The sequence below is a fragment of the Drosophila persimilis genome, unplaced genomic scaffold, assembly GCF_003286085.1.
Source record: "Drosophila persimilis strain 14011-0111.01,24,50 unplaced genomic scaffold, DperRS2 tig00003933-arrow-pilon, whole genome shotgun sequence".
Taxonomy (NCBI): domain Eukaryota; kingdom Metazoa; phylum Arthropoda; class Insecta; order Diptera; family Drosophilidae; genus Drosophila; species Drosophila persimilis.
In genome coordinates, this window is record NW_020825706.1 from 859,040 (window position 1) to 884,324 (window position 25,285).

A 25,285-nucleotide genomic window follows, 5' to 3' on the forward strand; every position below is an offset into this window, starting at 1 on the left:
TACTCGCATTTCTGGGGTTTTTCGACAGGCCAACAGAGGAGGAGAGGGGGGCTATGAGGGGGAGGGGTAGACATCAGTCGCCAGTGGGTGAAGGGCTGGGCTTCTCCTACTCTAGGGGTTTCCGCTTGCGCCTGATGAAATGCCATGCTTAGCGGTTGAGCGTTGAGATTTTCACTGAAGGGGCATCCAGTCCTTGCCACAAGACCCAAAAACTGCACATGTGTGTGTGTGTGTGGCATGGAATTTGTGCAGTTTTAGTTAATGTTTTTAGACCGAAGACCGAAGCGAAGCGAAGCGCAATTTTCGGTCCAAAAGAATGCCGTGTGACGGAAGAAGAGCCAACAAATACTTTCGGATGACACCATCCACTCGTAACAGTTTATATATGAGTGAGAGAGAGGGGGACAGAGAGAGAGAGAGATGTGTGAGTTTTACTGGCATTGGGATTTTGCGCCATTAGAGTGTGGCCAAGCGTATAAATGAAATTTGATAAGATTAAGGCACCACCCCCCCCCCCCCCCCCCACCCTGCACACCCCGCCCCCCTCCACCACTTGCCATTGTTGCAACACACTGTGTGTGTGGCATGCAGCTTCTTGTGAAAAGCTTTTCTTTGAGTGAAATATAAGAGTGAAACCGTTGGAACAAAACATTTGAAAATAAAACCTCAATGGCATCCACATGGCCAAACATCTATGTTGCAGTCCACAACGAGTGAGCGAGAGAGAGAGAGTGAGAGGCGCATGTCCCTGAATTCGATATCGAATTTCGAGAGAGAGCCTCGGCTTTCGTGTAATTTTACACGCGCGTCTTCTCTGTGTTTCCTTACTGTAAAAGGGGGGGAGGGGTAGCAGTTAGCGGGGTTCGGGGGGGTGGTGGGTGAAATGGTGGCGTAGGTTAAGTTTTTTTTTTGTTGCCTGCCAAAATCTTATTAATGAATGACTGGCTTAACCCCCAAGAACCCATCAAAAGAGCATAGGCAAAGGGTGGGCGATAGGAGGGGTGGATGGTGGGTTGCTTGAAGATGAAGTGACCGGAAAATTGGTCACCCTGCAGCACTTGAACGTCGCCTCAAGTGTGTGGCCGTCTGACGCCCACAACAAAAAGTTTGCAAAATCTTGCAAAGATTTTGGACCACTTTTTGGCCAGAAATGGTTCATTTTTGTCGATTAATGTTGCCCCTGCAACATGCAACATAATTTGTGGCTTTGACTTCCACACGATGCTGCAACGGCAGCCTGCAACTGTGCCGCCAAGGCGGTGTGTGATTTTTTTTTATGCAATGAGCCATCATTGCTCTTGTGGGAGCGAAAGAGCGGGCACTCGGAAACGGGTTCCACAAAAAGTGCGTGGTGGAACGTGTAAGAGAAAAACATTTTTTGGAGTCGCTTTATGGGGAATATGGGGGTGTTTGGCGGGTGTTGAGGTAGGCCAAAGCAGGAGTCTCAAGATTGGCGATGATTCGGGATTTTTTGTATGATATGGGACACTGTTTATGGGGTATTTTGGAGGGATTTTGTACTGATAAAAGAGAAATTTATATATTCTTAGGATTTATTCCATTCAGAAATACTTTTGAATAGTTTTGAATCCTAAAAGATTAACCATTACATTTTTATAAAATTCTACAAAATACTTCTAAAAAATAAAATCTTATAAACAATAAAAATAAAATATAAATATAATCCTAAAAAATAAAAAAATAATTTTGGATAAAAAAAAAACTATGGAACTAACTAAACTAACACTGGAAAAATATAAAAATATCTAAGAAACATTCAAAATTTCTATAAAAATAAATCAAATATAAATATAATCCTAAAAAATGCAAAATAAATGTTGGATAAAAAAAATATTGAATTTAATTGGTTTGTTATATTTTGATGTATTATTGTACACAATTTTAATCAAAAAAATATTCACTGAAGAATATCTTAAAAAACACGAAAAAATATTCATTTTCTATTATTTTTTCATATTATTTTCTTATATATTTTTTATATTATTTTTATATTTTTTTAAAATATTGTTTTTCGTTTTTTTTTCTATTAAAGATAGAGTCGAAATGCAAACTTCCTGAAATCTGTTCTGCCTCTTTAGATTTAATATTTCATATTATATCATATTTAATACAATAAAAAAAATAAAATAAAATAACGGAAAAAGAAAAAAATAGAAAATTTTAAATTTTTTTATTGAAAGAAAAGAAAAACTTTAATATTTTTTTAATAGAAAAAAAAGAAAAATTTTAATATTTTAGGATTTTCTTATTTTGTTTTCAATCCTCTAATTATATTTAGGGCTTTAAAAGCAACCCCTTATAATTACCTTAATACCCCCTAATACAACCTTACAGCCCCTTTATAATAATATTTAGTAAAATATTTATTTCGTAAAATTTTAAATATTTATTTCTTATAAAATTAAATAATTTTCTATCCATAATTAATTTATATTATTCTTATTCTTATACCTCCCACATCTTATTCCCATCTTATACGAGAGCCGCCTTCGGAGAAACATGTTCATTCAAGTGCAAGTCGAAGCTTGCATTCCACGATCCAAATGGAGTCCACAGACGCCTTCACGCTCTTTTTGTTTCGCTCTTTCGGTCGGGCCTCCGCTAGCTTGCTCTTTCGGCCCTGCCTGCCATGCCTTCGCTTTTCGATATCGAAACTGTCGAAGCGCCGCGTTGGCCCACTTACAAGACACGCACAGACATGCACAAGGCAGCAGCAGCAGCGCAGGGCTCTCGTGGCTCGTGGATTCCGCTCGTATTTTCGATAATGCGCGAACCGAATGGTGGGGGGGCGGGGGGTAAGCGGCGGACCCGAAGCCTGGCCTGGAGCCTCGGCAGTGGAGTCGTGTCTGGAGTCCAGAATCGAATCAAAGCCACGAATGAATGACTGGGCGCTTTAGTACTGAAAAGGTCGTGGATTTGTGTAGTTCTCGTGTGCTCCTCCGCAGAGTGTTTGCCCGTCCGTCGTCGTCGTCGTCGCTGTCGCCGTCGTCGAGTCGTCGTTGTTGTCGTCGCTGTCGTCGTCGTCGCCGCCGTCGTCGTTGTTGTCGCGGGTCGTGGACAGCAGCAGCAGCAGCAGCCGCCGTCGCAGCAGCAGCAGCATCAAAGACCGCCGTCCGCCGTACAAGAAAAAAAAGAAAGAAATATAGAGGAGGAAAACAAGTGTTGAATATCCCTTCAAGAATATAAAACAAATCCGGTAATTGTTGAATGTTTTTGACCCAGTGATACGCGCCCCCTACCCCTACACCACCTCTCCAAAAAAAGAATAAAAGTGTTGCACGTGTGGAACCAGAGACTCTACTCTCCCGCTCCACCATCGAGAGTGCTGTGTGTGTGTGTGTTGTTATGCAAATCGCGTCCGTCGCAACAATAACTGGGCTACAGCGAGAGCGAGAGAGAAGTGGAGTGGAGTGGGTGTGTGAGTGCTGTATCTGTGTGTGTGTGTGTGTGTGTGCGTACGCGCCCACAATGCATAAATCAAAAATACACATTATTGAGTCATAAATAAAGTTCCACGAGACGAAAGGCAGCGTCGTTCCCTTCGCCGTTCTCCATTCTGCTGTTTTAAATAAACCCCAAGGCTGTTCCCCCATCCCCCCCTTCCCGCCACCCCCCCACACACACTCACACACACACATACACCCGAAAATTTATGCCTTCTCGCACTCTGGCCATATTTTTTGCTCAATTGCTTTCGCAGCGCTATTGATCCTGAGATCAGGCGAAGGCGGAGGCTGCGTGCCCAGACTCCATCCAGATATGATGTGTGCCTCGTTGCCATCGCCGTTTGCTGCATAAAACTTGCTCAATTCCTTACACGCCCTCAAGAGAAACAACAAGAACAACAACAACAACGACAAGAACAGCAGCCTGTAGCCAGTAGCCTCCTCACTCCATAGGAACCCCTTTGGGGCCTGCTGCTTTTATTACAAAAGCCGTAAAAAAAACGCCAAAAAAAGGATACAATAAGGCAACTTTTGTTGAGGGTAAGTGCAAGCACAGGATATATGTACACGACACAGACATCCTGCAGGATACACATAGGTGTAACGCATAAGCCATAAGCACCGTAGTACTACCTACCCATAAAAAAGGTAAAGCAATCCATACGACATTACCCGAGGGCTGAATTTTCGGGGCATTCCCTGGCATAAAGATCTCAAAATGGTAGATTGGAACGGGTAATTTTCAGAGCCAGAAAAGGGAGAGATCTGGAAATTTTGGTATAGGATAAATAGGATAAATATTAAGCAACTTTCCAGGTGACTTTGGGAGGCTGAAAGTTGGCTAAAAGTTGGTTTTGGAATGCAGAAAAAGTCCCTTGAAATTTTTGGGATAATCTGCTTTTTTTGTACAAATTTTTGGGAACTCTGGAAAAATTTCTAAATTTTATTCAATCCCCAAATGTTAGCTTCGAGTGTTTATAAACTGATTGTGGTGTCAATACGTATAAAACGGGATTATTTCCTGAGCATTTGAATGAATACAAGAGCAGAACTTCTAGGTAGGAAAATGGTAAGGAAATAATTTATTGATGGCAAAAACCAAACTTAGAGGCTGTGGAGGAGAGAGTAAAAAGTGTTTCAGATATAAATTAAATGATTTTCAGACACCTTTTTATATAAAAAGAAGATATAATACATACAAAAAGGAGATAGATGGATAAGAAAGATTGATTGAAAGATTTAAAGAAATTAAGTGAAGAAATTAAATTTTCTACTAAAAAGCATGGCTGGAATTTGATAGGATCTATAAGGAATTTTTATATAGAAAGGAATGTATTAAGAAATCTATTTGTGAATCTATTAGGAAATCTATTGAGAAATATATGGAGGAATTTATTGAGGAATCTATTGAAGAATCTATAAAGGAATTTATTTGGGAATCTATTGATGATTTTATTGAGGAATCTGTAAAGGAATCTATTTAGGAATTTATTCGGAAATTTTTTGAGAAATATATTTACGATTTTATTCAAAAATCTATAAAGAAATCTATCTGGGAATCTATTTAGGAATCTATTGAGGAATCTATAAAGGAATCTTTTTGGGAATCTATTGAGGAATATTTTAAGGAATCCATAAAGAAATCTTTTTGAGAATCTATTTGGGAATCTATTAAGGAAGCTATTTAGGAATATATCTGGGCATATATTGAATCCCCTCTGTAAAGAATATCTATTAAAACTCCACTTAATGAAAACTTTCAAAAAAAAACATCTGTTCTCAAAGTGAAATTTTTTCAAACGTAAACGCAGAAAAGTATGCTATATTTTCGAAAAAAATTTGGATTAAAATTTGTTTGCTTTGCCTTCCCTGCTGATCCCCTTTCGCTCCCTTGCCCTCAATTTGTTGCAAACTAAATATCATGCCACTAGACACGTAAAAAATTGTAAGCCCCGAAAATCGGATCATAAAAATTGAAACCACAAACAAAAAAATGTGTGTCGGCGGCTGTCCCACTTTTAGGGATATTTTGTCAGCCTTTTTTGATAATTTACTGAAAACTGAGTCGTTTCATTTAGTCGTTGATGTTGGATTGGCGGTTTCGGGGGGGACGGGGGGCAGGGGGTGTTGAAGTGCGTTAGGGCCCATGGGAGAAATCATATTAAAATTCTGTCTGTGGCATAACCTAGTTTTGTGTTGTATTTTTTGTATATTTATTTTTGGTGTGTTGCAAACAAACTCTTTTTTTTGTAGTGCCTGCAACCTAGTCCTCTCATGTGTTTGCCTCAGTCGCTGTGAGTTTGTGCCGCCGCCGCATCTGTGTCTCTGTCTCTGTGCCGCTCTGTGTCTCTGACTCTGCCTCTGGGTTCCCGTCGCCGCCTCTCTGTGTCTCTGCCTTTGCCTCTGGTTTCCCTGCTGTGTCTCCCTCCTGCTGGCTCTGTCTACCTCCTCCTCCTCCTCCTGCTCCTCTCTGTGTCTCTGTGTCTCTGCCTCTGAGTCCTCGCTTCAGTTGTACGACAACGAGTATTGTTGCCATTTCACTTTTGCTGAGCACGTCGTAGCGCTGCGTATTTGCTGGCATTGCTGCAGGCGCTTGCCAAATGCGCTTTGTTGCCACCATTGTCAACATGCAGCAAGAAGGAGCAGCCAGAGCAGCCAGAGCAGCCAGAGCAGCTGTAAGAAGGAGCAGCACCCAGGAAGGAGCAGAATTTTCGCATTTTTCGGCTCTGTCAGCGCAAAACGTGGCCTGGCAGTGGGCCAGCCAGCTCTCGTCTCTGATTTTTGTGCCATAGCCTTAAATTATTAAAATTCTGGCGCATAAATCAAGCAGCTGGTCAGGGGCGTACAACCTGGCGTATGCGCAACTTTAAAAAAGAGAAAGAAAATCATAAAAATTAGGCGGCAGTAGCTGTAAAAGTTTTTACACTCTCTCCCGCGCTCTCTCTCGCTCTCTCTCTTTGGGAGTGAAAGTTTAATGCAGCGTGTAAATATTGTCGTGACACAACCGAAAAACTTTCACTGGCAACGCTGCGCTGTCCTGTTGACAGGATCTCAAAGGGATATGTGTGTAGGGTAGAGATTTATGGGAGAGGGACCAAGAAAGTTTTACAATTAATTTGAATAGTTTATAAGCGAGCGAAAGGGCAAGACAGACAGACAGGCTTTAAAGCCTTTGGAACAATCCTCGAATAACAAACAGAAATCAAAGGCAAAAGGCAAAGGCGTTTAGTGGATAAATAAAGCTAAATAATCCATCAAGTGGCATTAACTTGAAACAATAAATTCGTACACACAGCCCCTTCATAGATTTTGCAGGCAGAAAGCAGAGCCAGAGCCACCAGAGCCACAGCCAAAGCCAAAGCCAGAGCACTTGAAGTGCTTGACAACTAATCAGGTTTCAAATGCCTCGCACAGATACAAAACACACACACACACACAGACACTCGAGGCAGTCGGCTGTGATTGCAGCAAAAAGGTAGCAACAATCAAAGGGGGGCACCAAAGTGGGACCCGCAAAGCCCCCTCGCCACTTGAAAGTGTTGGTAATCAAAGCTGCTTAAAGACAGAGGCATGCCCCTGCCTGCGCTTTGATTGTTACGGAAAAAGGAATAAAGGAATCGGTGTATCGGCATCGTAAAAAGGGGAATATGAATCGAAGAAGGGAATGGGAATCTGAATCATCGGAACAGGGGTATAAGAATGGGAGTCATAGGAACAGAGGAATGGGAATCATGAGGAATGAGAATGTGAATCAGCGGAACAGGGGAGTGGCAAATAGGAACATGGGATTGGGAAATTGAAAAGGTAGCGATCCTCATTGAAAAACGTAATGCAAATCGATGAAGGGAATCAAAAGGTAGTTCCAATCGAAGAGTGGGAATCGGAATAGGGAAGTCGTCATCAGGCCTGAGGAAACGTAATCGAAATGAAGAAATTCACATCGGAAAAAGGGTAATCGGAATGATAACTAGCCACGAAAAGGAGGAATCTGTATGGAAAAATCATCGGAAAAAGTCAGCAGGAAAAGAGGAGGTCAGAATGAGGCCTCGAAACGTGAGGAACGACTCAAAAATATTCTCAAAAATAGGAATCATCATTGAATAAAATAATGGACACTAGTAGGGAAAAGTGTACCAGTCCATACATCGGAAAAATGAAGGAATAAACAGCGAAAAGGCAGAATAAGGAAATCGGATTGAGAAGGGAATCGGAATAGGGAATTGGAATGAGATGGGAATCGGAATGAGAAGGGAATCGGAATGAGAAGAATATCGGCATCTGAATGAGAAGGGAATCGAAATGAAAAGGGAATCGGAATCGGAATGAGAAGGGAATCGGTATAAGAAGGGAATCGGAATCGGAAAAAGAAGGCAATCGGAATGAGAAAATAATAGGAATGAGATTGAAATCGGAATGAGAACGGAATCGGAATGAGAAGGGAATCGGTATAAGAAAGGAATCAAATTGAGAAGGGAATCGGAATCGGAATAAGAAGGCAATCGGAATGAGAAAATAATAGGAATGAGAGGGAAATCGGAATGAGAACGGAATCGGAATCGGTATAAGAAAGGAATCGGAATGAAAAGAATATTCAGTGAAAAGGGGAATAGGAACATCGGATTCAAGAATCGGATTGATGACACGAAATCCTCATCGAAGAAGGGAGACTCATCCGACTGAGGTGGGATCCCCCACCATATAAAGTGAATCCTTATTGAAAAATGGGAAACAGGAATCGACGAAGGACATGGCCATGGAAATGGTATCCATGAATGAAATCACCATCCGGAATCCGTGAAAATGTCAAAAGTTTGAGGTTCTCTGGAATTTCAATTCATTTTCTTTCATTTTTTGTGTGTTTTTTCTTTTGTTTTTTGTTTACCGTCTAGACATTTGGCTAATGTTGTTCCCCCTTTGGCCCTTGTGGCCCCTCTTTCGGTCGTGGGTGGGCGCAGAGATTGAATTTCGTTGTACAATAAAATTCTACACTAGAAATTATTTTGTGTGTGTTTGTGGGAGTCCGGCAAAGGGCTCTAAATAATTGATTCGCGTTGGCCAAAGAAATGCCAAAGACGGTTGACGATGAATGTGATTAAGTGTTCGATTAAGGATTTCGAGTCTATAATTTGCAGCCGAAGGCAAGTGACCTATGAACTGGCTTTTAGCAGATATTATATATTATAGATATTTTCTGACATTTTTTGATTGATTTTTGGGTTGCGTTTAAAGGTTAGTTTTTGGGGAGCGAATAAGTGGAGGAGGTGTAGGACTTTTTAGAATTTTTTCCATATTTTTGGGTAAGATTTTGGTGGCTATTTTTGTGATTTACGGAAGCTTGTCCTTGACCAAAGTGGACCTCAATTTAAGGAATACAAAAATTATGAATTGGGATTTCTTGATTACAAATATTTTAAGAGTGTTCTTTGTTGGATAAAAAAACGATTAAAACGCTGTGAATGACGCAGGAAACTCCATTGGATTTGCGTCAATGAAAATGAATAAAACTCTCTGAATAATGATGGAAATTCGATTGGATTTGCGTCAATAAAAATGATTAAAACTCTCTGGAAAATTATAGAAATTCTATTCACTTTTCATTGATAAAAATGATTAAAACTCTCTAAATAATGATGGAAATTCCATTGGATTTTTATCGATGAAAAAGATTAAAGCGCTGTGAATTACCAAGGAAATTCCATTGTATTTTGGCCGATAAAAATGATTAAAACTCTCCGAATAGTGATGGAATTTCTATTGAATTTTTTGAGCTAATAGCAGCGATAAAATATATAAATTTTTAAAAAGGGTTTTGAGAAATAAATTTTAAAAGAAAATGTGAAAATAAGGAAGTTTATTTTACTGGAATTTCCAGGTGAAAAGAAACTTTTCTTGCGATGAAGAAAACTTGTTTGTTTGCCTCTTTCTTCGATTGAGCAAAACTTTTTTCAGTCTTTCTTTGAGCAAAAGATTTATTAGAAATATGGTTTACAAAAAAAATACTCTAAACAGTTGGAAATTCCCATTATTTTGAGAATCAATAAATGAATTTTAATCCCTTTTAAAGGCCTTTGAAGCTGTGTTTAAACATGATCCTTGATAGCCTAAAATGTCAGCAAAGGCTGGCAGATTTATCAATGAAAAATCCTGAGCTCTTGTCTTGCATTTAATTTTCTTATATTTAAATATAAAACGGAAGAAAAAGTTGTTGGAAAATTTCTATTAAAGAAAATTCTTCCATTTAAATTTTGCTGCATTTCCCCCAAGCACTTGTGTGTTTGCCTCGGAAAACCCTTGAAATGTAGGAGGATTTTTCTTTGCTTTCAGCTTTTTGCTTAGCATTTCCGCATTTTCCGAGATTTCCGATTTAAGCAAAAAAAAAGGAGGACCTTAAATCACATTCACATTCGAGTGCAGCATTTCCTTTACTCTCTTTTCTTTCTCTCTGCTTCTCTGCTGCTCTGTGTTTTTCTGTCTCTTGGCTTTTCTTTGATTTCCTATACATTTTCCAGGCATTAAGTCCTGCCTGCTGCCGGCCTGTAAATTAGCACAAATTGTTTCGAGATGCCAGGCCATGCGTTAAGTCCGGCGCCAAATGCTAATCCCCGGATACCAGTTATTCCCTATAGTATCTCTCTCAACAGAGTCCCGTAGTCCTGGAGTCCAGGACGGAACGGCTTTAGAAAATTAACTCGACTTTCGCCTGAAAAGGCTAATGTACTTTCAATGTTGAGCCGCCGCTGAAAGCAGCTGAAAAATAATGAAAACCCAGTGGAAAAAAAGGCAGAACCCAACAGAGGGAAAACAGTGGGCAGCCAAGAGAGCAGGCAGCCACCGCAGGAGTGGGACGAGCGGGACGAGCGGGAGCAGCGGTAGCGGAAAAATATGAACTCATTCATGTTACTCTCGACCCAAATCCTGCAGCCGGCACCTGCCCCAGAATGGGGCAGAATGAAGGTAAAATGCAACAGCAAATGAGCGAAAACCCCAAAACCTCGAAGCCAGCTTTTAACCTCGAAAATTATTTACTTTTCGCGCACCAAAAGTACACGGTATCTTAAATATATCAAGAGGCTTGGTTAAGGTGCGTTTTGAGGGGATTTCAAGGAAAATCCAACGCCAAAGAAGTGCAAAATCCTTGGAGATTCTCGGGAAATTAAATTAAATGATTTTAAGGATATTATTTGATATGGGATATGGGATATTATATGGGATACCCATTTTCTATACAAAAAAAACACGCAGAGATTTCGTATGGAAAACCGAGTGTTTTCTGGGAATTCCAGTGAGGCTTTAAAAGGTTCTAGGGGTGCCTCTGGGTTCAGGGGAGTATTCTAAAGATTTGACAAAGGAAAAAAGGGGAAAAAATGCTTCTAAATATAATTTCTGTCGAATTTCTGCGGCTATTTCAAAGAAACTAAAATACCAAAATTATTTCTGAACCACTCAGAAGGGTTTGAAATACAGACCATAAATATTTCACTGCCTTTTTTTCAATTATCCATAAGGATAATTATCCATAAGGATCCATAATTCTAAGGAGAATTCATTAAAACTCAATTAATTTTTTGGAAGTTTTATACACCCTCAAAAAATTCAACATTTTAGGGTCTTAAGTTATTGAAAAATTCACTGAAAATCCATTCAAGAAAACAATCATTTGAAATAGTTGTGGAAAAACAATAATGGAAGCTATAAAATAAATCAAAAAAAATAAAAATAAAATATATAAAGTGGTTTAAATAAAAAATTATGCGAATATGCCAATCAAAAATTTAATATTTGTGAGCATAAATAAATTAAAGATCAAAGAAAAGTCGTGGAATGTTGTATTTTTAACCCAAATAATTTGTTTTTTAATTAATTTTTTCTGGAATATTTTTAGGTATTTTTCAAGTATTTGTGGTAATTTTTTGGTAGCCTCAGGGGTTTTCTTTTTTTTTATATTAAACATTTTTTTTTTAAATGTAATTAATTTTTAAATATATTTATACTTCATTTATTTTGGCTATAAAATGTAAACATTTTACTGCTTTTTTTGTCCATGAAAACAGTTGAGAAAGACCCCCATTTCCAGTTTATTTATTTATTATTCTGCCATTGGTGGAGGCCTTGGGCAAAACTATTTCCTTTAAATTTAAGGCGCAAATATTTGGTATATTTATGTAGGTAAATAGATCGTATATTTTGCGCTTAGTTGTTAAATATTTTCCCCTCATTTTATTAAGGTCTAATATGTATTTAAGCCATAAATATTTGAACGTATTTCTTTTTTTGCTGTCTTCGCTCTCTCTCTCTCTCTCTCTCCCTCTGCTATCAAAAGTAATGCCATCATATCGTAAAATGAGGCAACAGAACACTACTTAAAAGAGGTCTTCCAAGAGCTGCTGCTCCTTTCTTTTTTTGTTAGTTTTTTGTGATGCAAAGTGTATTAAAAGCATCGTCTAGTCTCTGTGCCTTTCTTCTCTCTCACTCTCCCTCTCTTTGCTGTTTGCTGTTCTCGCGTTTACCTTTCGCTGGCTCTGGCAGCGTTCTGTGTGCGCATAATAGCACCAGCGCCAGCGCCAGGGCCCGTGGAAATTAAATCAGCAAGCGGTGTGGCATCCATTGGGTAACTCTTAAAATAATAGCCATTCCAGGGCTTATGTTTTGAGTAAAATATGTACCACAAAAAAGGAGAGAGAGAGAGAAAGAGAGGGGGAGCGAGGAGGAGGCAGAGTTGCTTACGTATTTCCGTTTCCGCTTGGCCTGACTGCATTTTTTATTAACATTTCACCTTTGCTGGCATATTATTTAGAGGTCTCTCTACCTCTCCCTCTCTATCCGTACTTCTTGCCACATTTCTGTTGCATATTTTAGTGGGCGCTTAAGTGAGCTTTTACTTAATTTTTGAGCTGCAGCTTGCCCCAAGAACAAACAAGAGGAGAGACCCTGGCCCTCTATAATTTGTGTCCTAAACCGAGCATTAGCCCTGCCCCCTTTTTCTGGGGAGGGCGGTTGGGAGGGCACTGGGTCTCTGATCTACATTCAATAATAATAATTAATAAAACGAAACCCTCTGCTTTCTCTATTGATTTATGGCGGTCCCTCTCTCTCTCTCTCTCTGTGCGGCAAATTGTGGCACTTACGGTAATTGTTTATATGTACATATATCTATGCCACAAGGAGGTGGCAGTAGCAGGTGGCACATGCCCCTGATTAGCCCTCAGACACCTAATGTCAGGGGGGCACATATAGATTTCCCATAAATTTCATTATAATTTTAACTAAATTATTCATTCGAATGGGGATTGACCGAATGAAGGAGGGCCAGGACTTTGCTGGATTTCTCTTTCATTTTTAGGAATTTTCTAACAAAAGTATAAACAAAATTTATACCATTTTTTAAGGGTAATAATAATAAAATTATAAATAATTTTTAAGAATTCCTGAATAAAGGAAATTGTGCCCTGAAATGGGATTTGTGCTGGGTTTTCCTTCGTCCAAATGTGTATTTCTTTAGAGGATTAAATGTAGGGAAACACCAAGCCTTTTTACCTTTTCCCTGGAGCTGTACTTTTCCTCCTACTTTCTTTGGGGATTTCAAAATGAAGTAAAATCAAGCGAGCAGCAAAACCGCAAACAAATGCTAGGAAGGAAACCTTGGAAAATGAAGAAAAACCAGCAGATGGAGAAGTAAAATTTTGTGGCATATGAAATGAGCAAATGTAAAGGGGTGGGGGGAGAGAGAGGGTGCCAGAGCGAGACATTCAATTATCTAGAAAGCAAAACAAATATGAAAATTAATTTGACATGTTCCGACATTTTGGACAAACATAAGCAAAGCGCACACACACAGAGGAAAAGCAGGGGAAAGGGGGAGGAGGACACACAGGAAGAGCAGGGGAAAGGGGAAAAGCGTGGGAGGACACACAGGAAAATCAGTAGAAAAGCCCAGGAAAATCAGTGGAAAATCTAAAGCACTGAAGGAGTGACAGGACAGGGAAAAACATTTGATTAACCCCAGGATAAAAGGGCATCAAAACAGCAACAAAAACTGTGGCAGGAAGGCAGGAAATGGCGTGATGGCGCGCTCAACTCTTTAATCGGGAATTCCTTTTGGTCTCTCTCCCTCTTTTTTTTTTTTGTTTCTTAGCTAATTTTCAAGGCAAATTGTGAACATTTTTTAGTGCCCTTTTTTTGGGATTTTTTTTTTTTTTTGCTGTTTTCTGTGCCATAATTTTGCTCATGCAAGAAGAGTCACGCAAACTTGTGCGTCTCGTCTCGAGTGCCCCTGTGTGTGTCCCTGTGTGTGTGTGTGTGTTTGTCACGCATGAAGCAAATGCTGACAGCAAAGCAAACAGACAGAAAACAGCAGCAAACATGAAGCAAAGAGAGCTAGAGAGAGAGAGAGAGACAGAGGAGACTATTAAAAGCCAGAAACTAAAAGTCGAGCCTAAAAAATGTATGCAAGGACACACAAGTCTGCCTGTGTGTGTGTGTGTGTGTGTGGCAAAAGCAAAAGGATTCTTGGGGAAACAAACAAACGAAAAAAGAACGAAGCAAAAAGCCACAAATGTTGGATGTGGCTCTGGAATGATGATGAGGATAGATATTCTCGTGGCATTAAAACGCAGGCCAGGAAGCGTATTCAAGGGCTCGAAGATGGCAGTACCCTCTTGGGGGGCCACGATTTCTATGGTTTGCTGTTTTTTTTTGTATAATTTCAAGATCAAATTGGAATAGTAAATGGGGAAAATTTTGATTAAGCTTGCTTTTAAATAATTTTTTATTTAATTTTAATTGTGTTTAGCATTATATTAATTGTTTTTAAATTAATAGAAATAAAAGATAATATTTTACTTTACATAAATTAGGTGCATATAATTTGTATGTATTTAAATAGCTATATATAATATATATTAAATTTTAATTAATTTTTATGTACATGAGAAATATTTTAAAATTTATTAATTAAAAATAATTATTTAAAAATATATTAATATCAGCATATAATTTGTATGTATGTTTGTATATAATATATATATAACTAATTTTTAATTACATGAGTAATATTATCGAATTTATTAATTAAAAATAATTCTTCACAAATATATTATTATCAGCTTTAAATATGTACAGTGGCGCCGAAAAAAATAGCACCAGTAGGGACGACCGTCTTTACTCCTTCAAAACAAGACCACTGTCCAACATTTGCTGGACTTTACTGCAATATAATGTAGCTTTATATGTCTCCTCTCTGAGAGAAGTGTGCTTACTCTCTCAATTCTAACGGTTCTTATAACATTAGGCAATTTTGCGAAAGAGGAGCGAAATGGAGCACCAACAAAAATAGCACCAGTAACTGTTTTATGTAAAAGCTTCTACTTTTCGGAGCTTCTTGATATTTTAACTTCTTGACTGAATTAAAAATCGGTGGCTTTAGGTGATTGTGACAAGAAAGTTACAAAATTTAAGTAGTTATGGGTCTTGGAAAGCTCTAAAGTGAAGAAAAAAGCCAAAGGATCAAAACTTTCATTTCAGAAGGCAGGACCTATGCTAAGGTGTGGCAAATTGTCTGTTGTTCAAAAGAAATGATTAGCAATGCTTTTCAATATGTTTCTAACAAGAAACACGTGGAAGAAAGGCCGCGATATTCCCAATTCTGGTAAAACTACTGGTTCGTGAGAGCAAGGAGGACCCATTTAAGTCGGCCACAGAGCTAAAGCAAGGATCTTAAAAAATCGTCAAGTACCAGGAAAGTTAGATCTTGTTTACAAAAACGTAAAATGGGTACTCGTAGTACGAGGAAAATTTCACTTTTCACGGAAAGGCATGGGGCAAAAAAAGTTTGGTATGCAAAATAGCACTAAAGTTGGGCCAACGAAAATGGAGAAACATCCTGTTGTCCGACTAAAGCCAAAATTTATTTTTTGGTATAAAAGGGTCTTGTTCTTGTGTGAAACGACTACCGAATGCAGAATACAACACCCTGACTCACATGTAAATTCATTAGACATAGAAAAGCAAGCAAGATCGTATGGGCATGATTTTCGTACTAAGTAGGTAATCCAATACATGGCACAACCCCATTATGGATCAACATGTCTATGTCAATATCAAAGAAACAGTGATTCTGCTTTATGCAGAATACGAAATAGAGTTGTTTTGTAACTTCCAGCAGGAAAATGACCCAAAACCATCTAGAAAGAGAGCTCGAAAGTGGTTCGAGCACAATTCACTTAGTGCAATAGATTGGCCTGTTCAGTCTCCAGACTTGAACCCCGTTGCTAATATTTTGGGTCAAGTTAAAAAATATGTTTCTAATGCGGAATCAAAGAACAATAAATATATTTGGGGTATCCTGCATGGTTCGTGGATCAATATCCCAAGGGAAAGATGCGAAAATTAGGTGAGCTTTAATGCCAATATGTTGAGCTGTTGTTGTTGCTGACCAAGGCTTTGCAACAAAATGCCAACCTTTAAATACAACTAAACTAACATATTTTACTAAAAAATGTGGAAAGTTTCCTTGTATTTTATAGTTTTTTGATTTCTTTGTAAATTGGTGCTATTTTTGTTGGTGCCCAAATTTCTGATAAAATCCTCTTCTTTTCAAATATTTTCATTTGGAGTTTGCGAATTATGCCAGTGCTCTGGGATACGATAAATTATACCTTAAAGTTTACATATTAGTCTTAACAACGTTCATTAGAACCATTGCTTAAGCAAAATCCGTCAATATAGACACATTAGTCCACTGGTGCTATTTTTTTCGGCGCAGCTGTACATACGTTTCACAAATTTATTATTGTACAGCATTTTTCATTTTTTAAACTTATAAATTACTAAAAAAATATATATAATATTAGTAATTATTACTAATAAATTGTTTTATTTTAATTATTATTATTATTTAAAATTATTTTTTTTTTTTTAATTTAAAATTTTCTAAATTCATATTTTTTAACATTAATATTAGTAATAAATATATTAGAAAATATTATTATTTTTTAATAATTTTTTTATAATATTTTTTATTACATTTGAATTTATATAATTATAAAAAAAAACCTTTCTGGTTGGATAAAGACAGACTTTCTGCTAAAGACAGGAACAGCGAATAAAGTATATATAATTTCCTGCCTTTCCCAGTCACAAAATACCCCCCTCTCCAACTCCCAGCAAAAAACAAGGGTATCCAAAAAAAAGAAGCCTTCGCTCAAAGGCAGGCAGCAAAATATGTATTTCCTGTCTGCGCTTAAAGATTTCCTAGACGCACACACACACACAGGGAGATACAGATACAGAGGCCCCGCCTGAAGCCCTGAAATTGAAAGCGCGTTGCATGTCAGCGACCCTCTCTTCCGCCCCGCTTGCTCCGCTCCCCTCTTCTCTGGGGGCCACGCCCGCATCCTTTCCGTCTGCTTAGGCTTGCAAAAACTTTTCCCCCCCTCCAACGCATATGAAAATGATGCCAGCACACGCACACACACACGCACACACACACACACGCGCGCGAGTGTAAGGACATCATTTTCTCTGACTCTGACTCTGCCTCTGCCTTTGGTGTCTTTTGATATTCGTTTTATTTTTTTGCTCATCTTTTTAAGATATTTTATACAAAGAAATGTCTGTGTTATTTTTTTGTATGTGCCATAAAAATGAAGTTGAAGTTGACTGTTGCCAAAAAGAGAGCAGGAGAAAGCCAGGGAGAAAGCTAAGAAAAACCGCCTGCTGAATGTGTTTTTTTTTGTTTTGACATTTGACTGTTTAAATTTGAAAGAAATCGTGACGCTTAGGATTTTAAATATAATTAAATTCAATATCATATGATCTCTACTTGGGCCCTAGGTTTTTAGATATATTATTTTGTTAATCTATCTATGAGTTTTAAGACTTTTTGTGTAAGAAAATACGAAGCTTTATATTCAAATTCGCTCCTAAAACTTTCCTACTTAATCAATATTTAATTCAATAAATAATGCATAAATAACAAATAAAAGTCTGACATATTTATGAGTAGAATTTCATTAAAAGTGATTAATAAATAACAATTAAAACTATTATCCATTTATGAGAATTTTTTTTATTAAAATTGCCACAAATTGTGTTTCTGATTTTATTTTATTTTTGTAGAAATTAAATTGATTTAAAAGCCCTTGTTTTCTATAGATTTTCCATAGAATTTTGCCCTTAATTCCCACAGAAATTCCTTAATTTCCATGCGGATAGATTTGGCCCCCCCAAATTCCGCATACACATCTCTTGTACATGAAATATTTCTACCCCCCCAAAACCCTTTCGCTTTCGGTTAAGCTCTAATTCCGATTCCGATTCCGATTGGCCTGTCAGAGGGCCATATAAATTTTCCGTTTGGCTTTCACTTCATATTTCCATAATACACATAAATAAAGTCATTTTGGGCTACACTAATACCCACTCAAACACACGCACACGCATAAACACTCACTCACACACACACACACACGCATAAACACTCACACAGAAAAAAAGGAGTACAAGGGCCGGAAAAAAAAACTAAACCAAAAGTTTGGGGGAAAAAAACTTTGGATAAAGTTTTTGTTTTTTTTTTTACCTAGATTTTCGAAATACCACCGAAAATCGAAGCGTAATCAAAGCAACGGGGAATACAAACAAATGCTAATGCTAATGCCGGAGACTTAGTTTTTTTTTCTCTCTCTTTCTGGGTAATGATGTAGTGGCCGTAGTAGTAGTGGTAGATGTGTGTGTGCATGCTCGAGTGTGTGTGTGTGTGTGTGGGAGATGGCAGCGCGTGTGCGGCACTAACGGAAACGACAGCCAGTTACGTGACTTTTATATTCTCAACGCATTTTTCCTGAGATCCGTAGTTCCTACACTCAGCCAAAAACAAAGGTAATCGATGGGAATCAAAAGGAAAATATTTGCAAAATCAAAAAAAAAATAAAAATACAATTTAAAGGGTGTTTTTTTTAATACTTTCTAAAATTTTTCGCTCTATTTTCAAGCGTTTTATGGAATTTACTCAAGGTTTTTGTAATTGCATTTTCTAATATTTTTTTGTATTTAATCATAGGTTCTTTAGTATTTTCTGGCATTTTGTTTTCTTGTATTTTCAGTTATTTCTAATATTTTGATATATAAAATACTAGAATAAAGTTTATTGAATACTAAAATATTTTTGAAGTATTTTTGTGTATTTTTAATTTCTTCTAGTAATATTTATTTTTATTTTTTGTACTTAAAAAAATTGGTTTTTGCATTCCTTAGTATTCTTAATTATTTATAACTATAAATTACTATAAATTTCCAGTCTCCTAAAACTTTTTCAAGTGCTTTTTATGTCTCCAATTTATACTTAATTTAGGTCGAAAGATTTTCCTTGGGGTGAAAAGTGTAGCATAATTTGTGCCACCATTTTATTGAATATGTAAATTTCTCCAAGTGCACGGACACACACTCAAAGGATTTGCAACGATGTGTTGGGTTGAGGGATAAGAAATAGTGAGTGTGTGTGTGAGTGTGTATTATCCCCTCTGATATGCTGCGAAAACTTTTATGTAAGCGAATTTTTCGTGTGTGTCAAAGGCAAAAGAGTCAAAGGTCAAGTTCGGTGGATGAGTGCCACGCTTGCTTATGCGGTGACATGTTCTATGCCACTGGCCAAAAGTAAAGCAAAACGTGACTGGGTAACAGGATCAGTGACAGTATCCCAAAGAGACAGAGACAGAAAGACACTCCTTTTGGAATCAATGTAAATCCCTGGCGGCATTTGGTTCTAATTAAAAAATTTACCTATGACCCAGGCTTTACCTTTTTACCCACTTCTCCGGTGGCCGTCTTCTGTCTCAATTAGACCAATTTGTTCAAGTCATTAATGTCAATTGAGGCAACAACAAGCAGGAGCCCACGAAGTGTGGCAAATGACAATGAATAGACAGAAAAAAGAAACACCGAAAGAAAAAACCCCGGTGGAGGAAAATTAGCGCATGACTTTCATGCGTAAAATTGAAAATCATTGCAGCAACACCTGACAACGCGAGTGGCGTGAGGCGCCACTCACGCCTTGTGCCACTTGAGGCACAAAAGTTCAATTCGGTGGAATAACAGAGGAAACTGCCTTCTGGCATTACGTGATTTTCGTTTATGATTTGTGCTTACTTTAACCACTTCCGAGCTTCCGTTTTCCGTTTTCCGGCTCCGAGCTACGTCGGAATTTGTCCTTGTCTCCTTGGGCCATAAAAATGAATATTTATGTGTGTGTGTGTGTGTGTGTGCGACAGTTACACATCTCTATACATAATATATTTTGTATGTGCCACACATCTGCATAGATGTGCCACAGGAGCAGCAGCAGCAGTTGGCATTCATCAAATCGCATCGATTATTGTATAGCATTTTCCTTGAAACATCTTTTACGCTAGCCCCTGGGTAAAGGGTGGGGGGGAGGTATTTCTTCCCCTCTTCTCTCTCTATGGAGCTGCTACACTGCACCGCCTGCTCCTCCCTCTCCTCCTCTCCATGTGGCTCTTCCTCCTGCTCCCCTCTTTCTTCTCTCCATGGAGCTGTCGCGTCATTTGTCATGGACAGGAGGACGCAGGCAGGCAGGCAGGCACCAGAGCAATGGGTGATTTATCATATTTACTCGTACCTTTGGAGAGGCGGAGGGGCGAGTGGGGGGGAATACATGCACAGGTGCAAGGGTTCAGAACCTTAATGCAATTTGTTTCGCGCTGCCAGAGCATTTTATGGCCAGAAAACTAGAAAACATGGAGCCAGCGAGAGAGAGAGAGAGGGAGGGAGGGAGAGAAAGGAGAGCCCGAGGCAAAGGCTAAGAGCACTTTTGTGTGTGTGTGTGTGTGTTTTGTATTCATTTAAGTGCTTTGCATAATATTTAAAAGAAGATGAGCAAAAGAAAATAATGCTGCCGTCTCCCCTTCCATCACCAAAAATACTAGACAGAGCCGTATTTTTATGTATGCAAAAACGGATTATAAAGTGCTTCACTTAACCATTGAAAGGGCTATATTTATTGTTGTATATTGGGCCAAGATTTGCAGTTCAAGGTTTCTCTACAACAAAAACAAAACAAAACGTTTGAACTGCATCCTGCATCCGCAAAACATTCATCATCATTTATTCATACAAAATAAATCTCCTGCATTCAGATTTCGATTTCATTTTGAGGAATACGTGTACACCCACACATGGGGAAAACTAACATCAAACCGAAAGTGGTTTTCTAATGAAATGCCATTTCAGAAATGATTTAAAACCCCAAACCGAACCAAAAAAAAAACACCATAAATCTGCCAGGGAAAATATGAGAGACAGGCAGAGAGAGCGATGGAAGAGCTGCAAAAAATTAGCAAAAATATACTAGAACATAAATTAGAAATGAAACTAGATTAAGTACAATATTTGGGAGCTGAACAAAATATTTGAATTTTAGAAATCTAACAGCAGGAAGAGGAAGGAGGTATCTAATATAGTGAGTGATATTGGTGGATAGGTGGAATATACTTGTAAATATAATTAGAACATTTATGTGTACAAAATTCGATGCCCGCAATGGTTGCCCTTCACCAAAACACAGCCGAATGTACCCTAGCCCTGGCACTCGGTACTCTTCGGTTCTCTGGATCACTGCGGCAGCGCAGTCTGCATTTTTTCTTTCCTCCATTCTCCCCTCTGAAGCAGAACTGCGACTGAGCCATGAGCATCGCTGCTAGAGAGAAAGAGAGCCAGCGAGCTGCGTTGTTGTTTTTGCTTTTCATTTCTGCCTGCATAAAATGTCTTTACCTGCCGACAGATCACCCGAAAGCTTCGCCTCTTCGGCTTTCGGAGCGATGGACATGCATGGTCTTGCAAGGCAGCGCAGTGTGATATTTGTTTGTATTTGTAGTCGCTGCTCAGTCGCTCCATTAAATATGATGTTTAGCAGAGGAATAGCCTGTGTTTTTGTGTATATTTCTATGAAAACTAGTCGCTTAACGAATGATATAATTTATGGGTGTTTTCTTTATGGACTTGCCAAGGATTGGTCGTTGAAGCCCTTTTCTGTTACACATTTTAGAGAATTGTGCACGAGCTTTGACGCTCAAAGATCGATTGATTCAGGGAAAGTTATTTATATACTTATTTTATTGAGTCAAATCCCTGCTTATGGCCACACATAACCCAAAAAAATTTCTTCGAATTTCCACAACGCATCCACTTGAAGGCTGATTGAACAGTTAGCTTAATTCCCATCGAACGTTGCGGACTCTGTCGTGAAAAAAGAAGAAGAAGCAGAAAGTACAAGTATTTCTTGGAGATGCTACCGCATTATATTGCCTCGTGCCCCTCGGAGAGGATATAAAAATGAAAATGCCGCAGAAATAAGAAAGAAAATCATGAATAAGTGAGTGTAATCAATGGTTGAGTAGAGAGGACAAAAACGAGGGGGCGGTACAGCTGTGTGTGTGTGAGTGTGTGTTTGCATATGTGAAGAGCGAGCGGGAGAGCGAGAGGGAGAGAGCTTAAAACGATTTGTAGCCTTTAATGCGTTTCGTGGCCTTACATAAGCGAAACGGTAAGCGATACACGTGTCTCTGTCGCTGTTACTCTGTCCCTCTCTCACTCTCACTCTCCCTTTCACTTATTATACTTCCTTCTCTTTCGCACTGGCGCTCTCTTCTTGTTTGTGTTTGTGCTTGTGTGACAGGTGCTTTGTGTTTTATGTGACACGTTTGGTAATTTGATAGCCACGGATATACAAATACTCCCACACACTGAGCGAAAAAACGATGTCAAAATTTAGGTGTTTGAGGGAAATTTAGCGGTTTTTATGCCTCAAAGATTCACCTTTGGATCTGTGTAGGAAATCTTTCAAGATTTTACCAATTTATGAATTTTTTGAACATAATCCATGGAAAAAAGTCTTAGGTCTTTTCAGAAAAAAAATAAAAACAAAAAAATGTAGAAAAATAAATATTACAAAAAAAAAAACAAAACAAAATGATACAAAATAAAAACAGTTATTATTATAATAAAAAAAATATATAACAAAAATATATAATAAAATAATAATAAATAACAATAAAATAAAAAATAATAAAAATGATCAAAAGCAACTGTATTTTTTTTAGCAAGAAGTCGCTCTAGTTTTTGAAATTTTCGAGTTTGTTTCAAAACACAAGGCGGTATTAAATATTATTGAAATATATACATACATATGTATATTTAAATATAAAAAAGTAATAAATAAATTAAAATCTTAAAAGATTAATTTCAATAAAAAATGAAGAAAAATAATGAATAACTTAAAAACAATCTACAAATATTTTTAAAAGAATTTAAAAATTATTTATAAATAATTTATAAATACTTTAAAAATCATGAATAAAATCTATGTTTTCGTGTACAAAATCCCAGGAAAAAAATTCATCTACAAGGTTTCGGCTTTTCTGTTAACATTTTTCGCCATTGCTTTTTTTTGTATATTCTTTCTCCCAGTGTACATATAAATATTTAAATGGCAAAAAGCTTACACAATTTACCAAAACACTTGCTTCCCTGTACCGTTTACCACCTTCCCCTCCCCCACGCCGTGCCACTGTACGCCGTAAAAACCTTCAGTAAAGTTGCAGAATTTATTTGTTTGCTTTGGTTTCCGATTCGGATTCGATTTCGAATCGATAATTCAATTTTGGGCATAATTTAGCAATGGATTTTGATTGATTCGCTCATATCGAATGACGGACACGGCATGTCGTGGCAAGGCTGTTAATTTGCATCAATTTCGTGGCAGGCATCACACTCTGTGGCTAATTTCACATTTGATTAATGTGTGTGTGTGTGTGTGAATGGAGCCCCAAACCCTACCCCCAATCCTACCTTTTTCACTTTGAGTTCCTCTAAGCAGTTCATGAATGAGTGAAAAAGGCTTGCAGAAAGGTTGAAAGGATGTGCGGGCTGTGGCATCAAAGCGCATGAGAAAATTGGTTGAAGGGGGTGGCAGAGGGGCAGGCGGGCGGGCGGGCAGGCACTTTACACCGAACGCAGGCTCTCAAACATATCAGGCGTCTAAATCTGTCATCTGCTCTATTTTTCGGGGCACAAAACACGAATAGAGAGAGAGGAAATAAAAGAAAATATAAGAAACACACAGCAAAAATAGAAGAAAACATGGGAAAATGGAGCAAAACAGAGGAAAATAAAGAAAAATTGAAGAGAAATAAAGAAAAAAAAACAAGAGCGAAAGAGACAGCAACAGAGAGAGAGAGAGAGAGAGAGGGAGAGAGAGACAAACAATAAAAAAGGGCCCCAAAAGTGGGTCTAAAGCCGCTCCCCCCCCTCCCTGCCGGCAACTTGCAGCAGCCGCCTTTGGGGGGCAACAGCCTGACAGTGGGGCATGGATGGAGGCACTTATGTGATAGTCACCCGCTTTGATGGCGGCACCTTTTGTACCCCTGCCGCGCATCCCCGTGGCATGTGTTTTTTTTGTTTTTTTTTTGGGGGGGGACCAGTACAAAAGAGCGGAAGAGCCAGAAGACTTTTTGGGCCTCTTTTCTACTCTACTCTTTTTTTTTTGTTTTTTTTTCTCTGTCGTGTGTTGTTTTGGGCTTGTTTTTATCTTGCTTTCTGGCGTTTTAGCCGCAGGCAATGGGAGTGGCATCTCAACTTTGACACATGACAAGAGGAATCTCTAACGAGGCAGGCAGGAGGGGCAATCTCTCAACTGAAGAGGAAGATGCAGAGCTCTCTCCAGGGCTCATTAGGAGCAAAAGCCTCCGCTTAATTACTCTTCCAGGAAATCTTCGAATTTCAAGATTGCGTTGCCAGGACACCACAGCCGGCAATTTTGGTGCCGCTTTCTAATTGGGATTTAAGGACACGAAATAATTTCAATTTAATCGCTGCGAAAACTTTATACCTAATTGTTAAATCAATGAAAAACCCAAGGTAGAGAGAGAGAGAGAGAGAGAGGAATTCAAACAATACAATACAATACACTAATTACCAAAAGTTCTATCGGTAGGGGGGCTACGGGCTACGGGCTGGGGAGGGGTAGCCGCTAATTAGAGGATAACGAAATAACCAGGAAATCAATACCAAAGTTTCCCTCCCTCCAAGAGGTCCTACCGCTCCCGCTCCCGCTCTGGGCATTAACTGAGCAAAAGTCCTTGGCACTTTCAAGTGGGTTTCAATCAAAGCAAAGTCCCCTTGTTTCCTATCCCTATCCATATCCCCATCCCTGAGCCCTGGTTCCCCCCCCCCCCCCCCCCCCCACCTCTTGGACCACTTCTTAGACTTCAATCTCAATCTCAGACTCTCATTCCCGTTCCAGAGTCAAATCAAAGCGGGAGAGAGAGGGAGAGTGAGCAAAACAAAAGCAGGGAAATAAACAATCGATATCGCAACGAATAAAATAAACAACACATGGATGCAGGGGGGGGGGAGCGGGGGAAAGGGAAAACTGCGAAATGCGTTTGCCAGGCAAACACAAGAAGCAAATACATACACTCAGAGAAAAGAAACACACTGAACTTGTATTTACTATTATTTAATTTAAGATTTAAAAGTGTCTACCCATAAATTTCGAACGAAAGCGTTTTTCATACACATTTTATTAAATATTAAGTAAAGTATTTGATTTTTTAATATTTTTATATAAAAAATACATTTAATTTTATCATAAAAAAAATATTTTTCGTATATCAAAAATAAAATAAATTATAATAAAAAAAAAATAAATATAAAAATAACTAAAATATAATTAATAATATGTATATTTTTTATAAATATTTCATTTTATTTTTTAAATAAAGATATTTTATTTTTAAAACAAATATATT

At 38.2% G+C, this 25,285-nt stretch overlaps 1 protein-coding gene across 1 annotated transcript in view; it reads left to right on the top strand.

Moving 5' to 3' along the window:
- Positions 1–3,062: 3,062 nt before the first annotated feature.
- LOC6594072 overlaps positions 3,063–25,285 on the top strand; it is a 106,241-nt gene continuing 84,018 nt past the window's right edge. The window contains exon 1 of the mRNA XM_002019696.2: positions 3,063–3,217. The gene's annotated coding sequence lies outside the window, so the exon portion shown is untranslated. The remainder of the gene's footprint in view (positions 3,218–25,285) is intronic.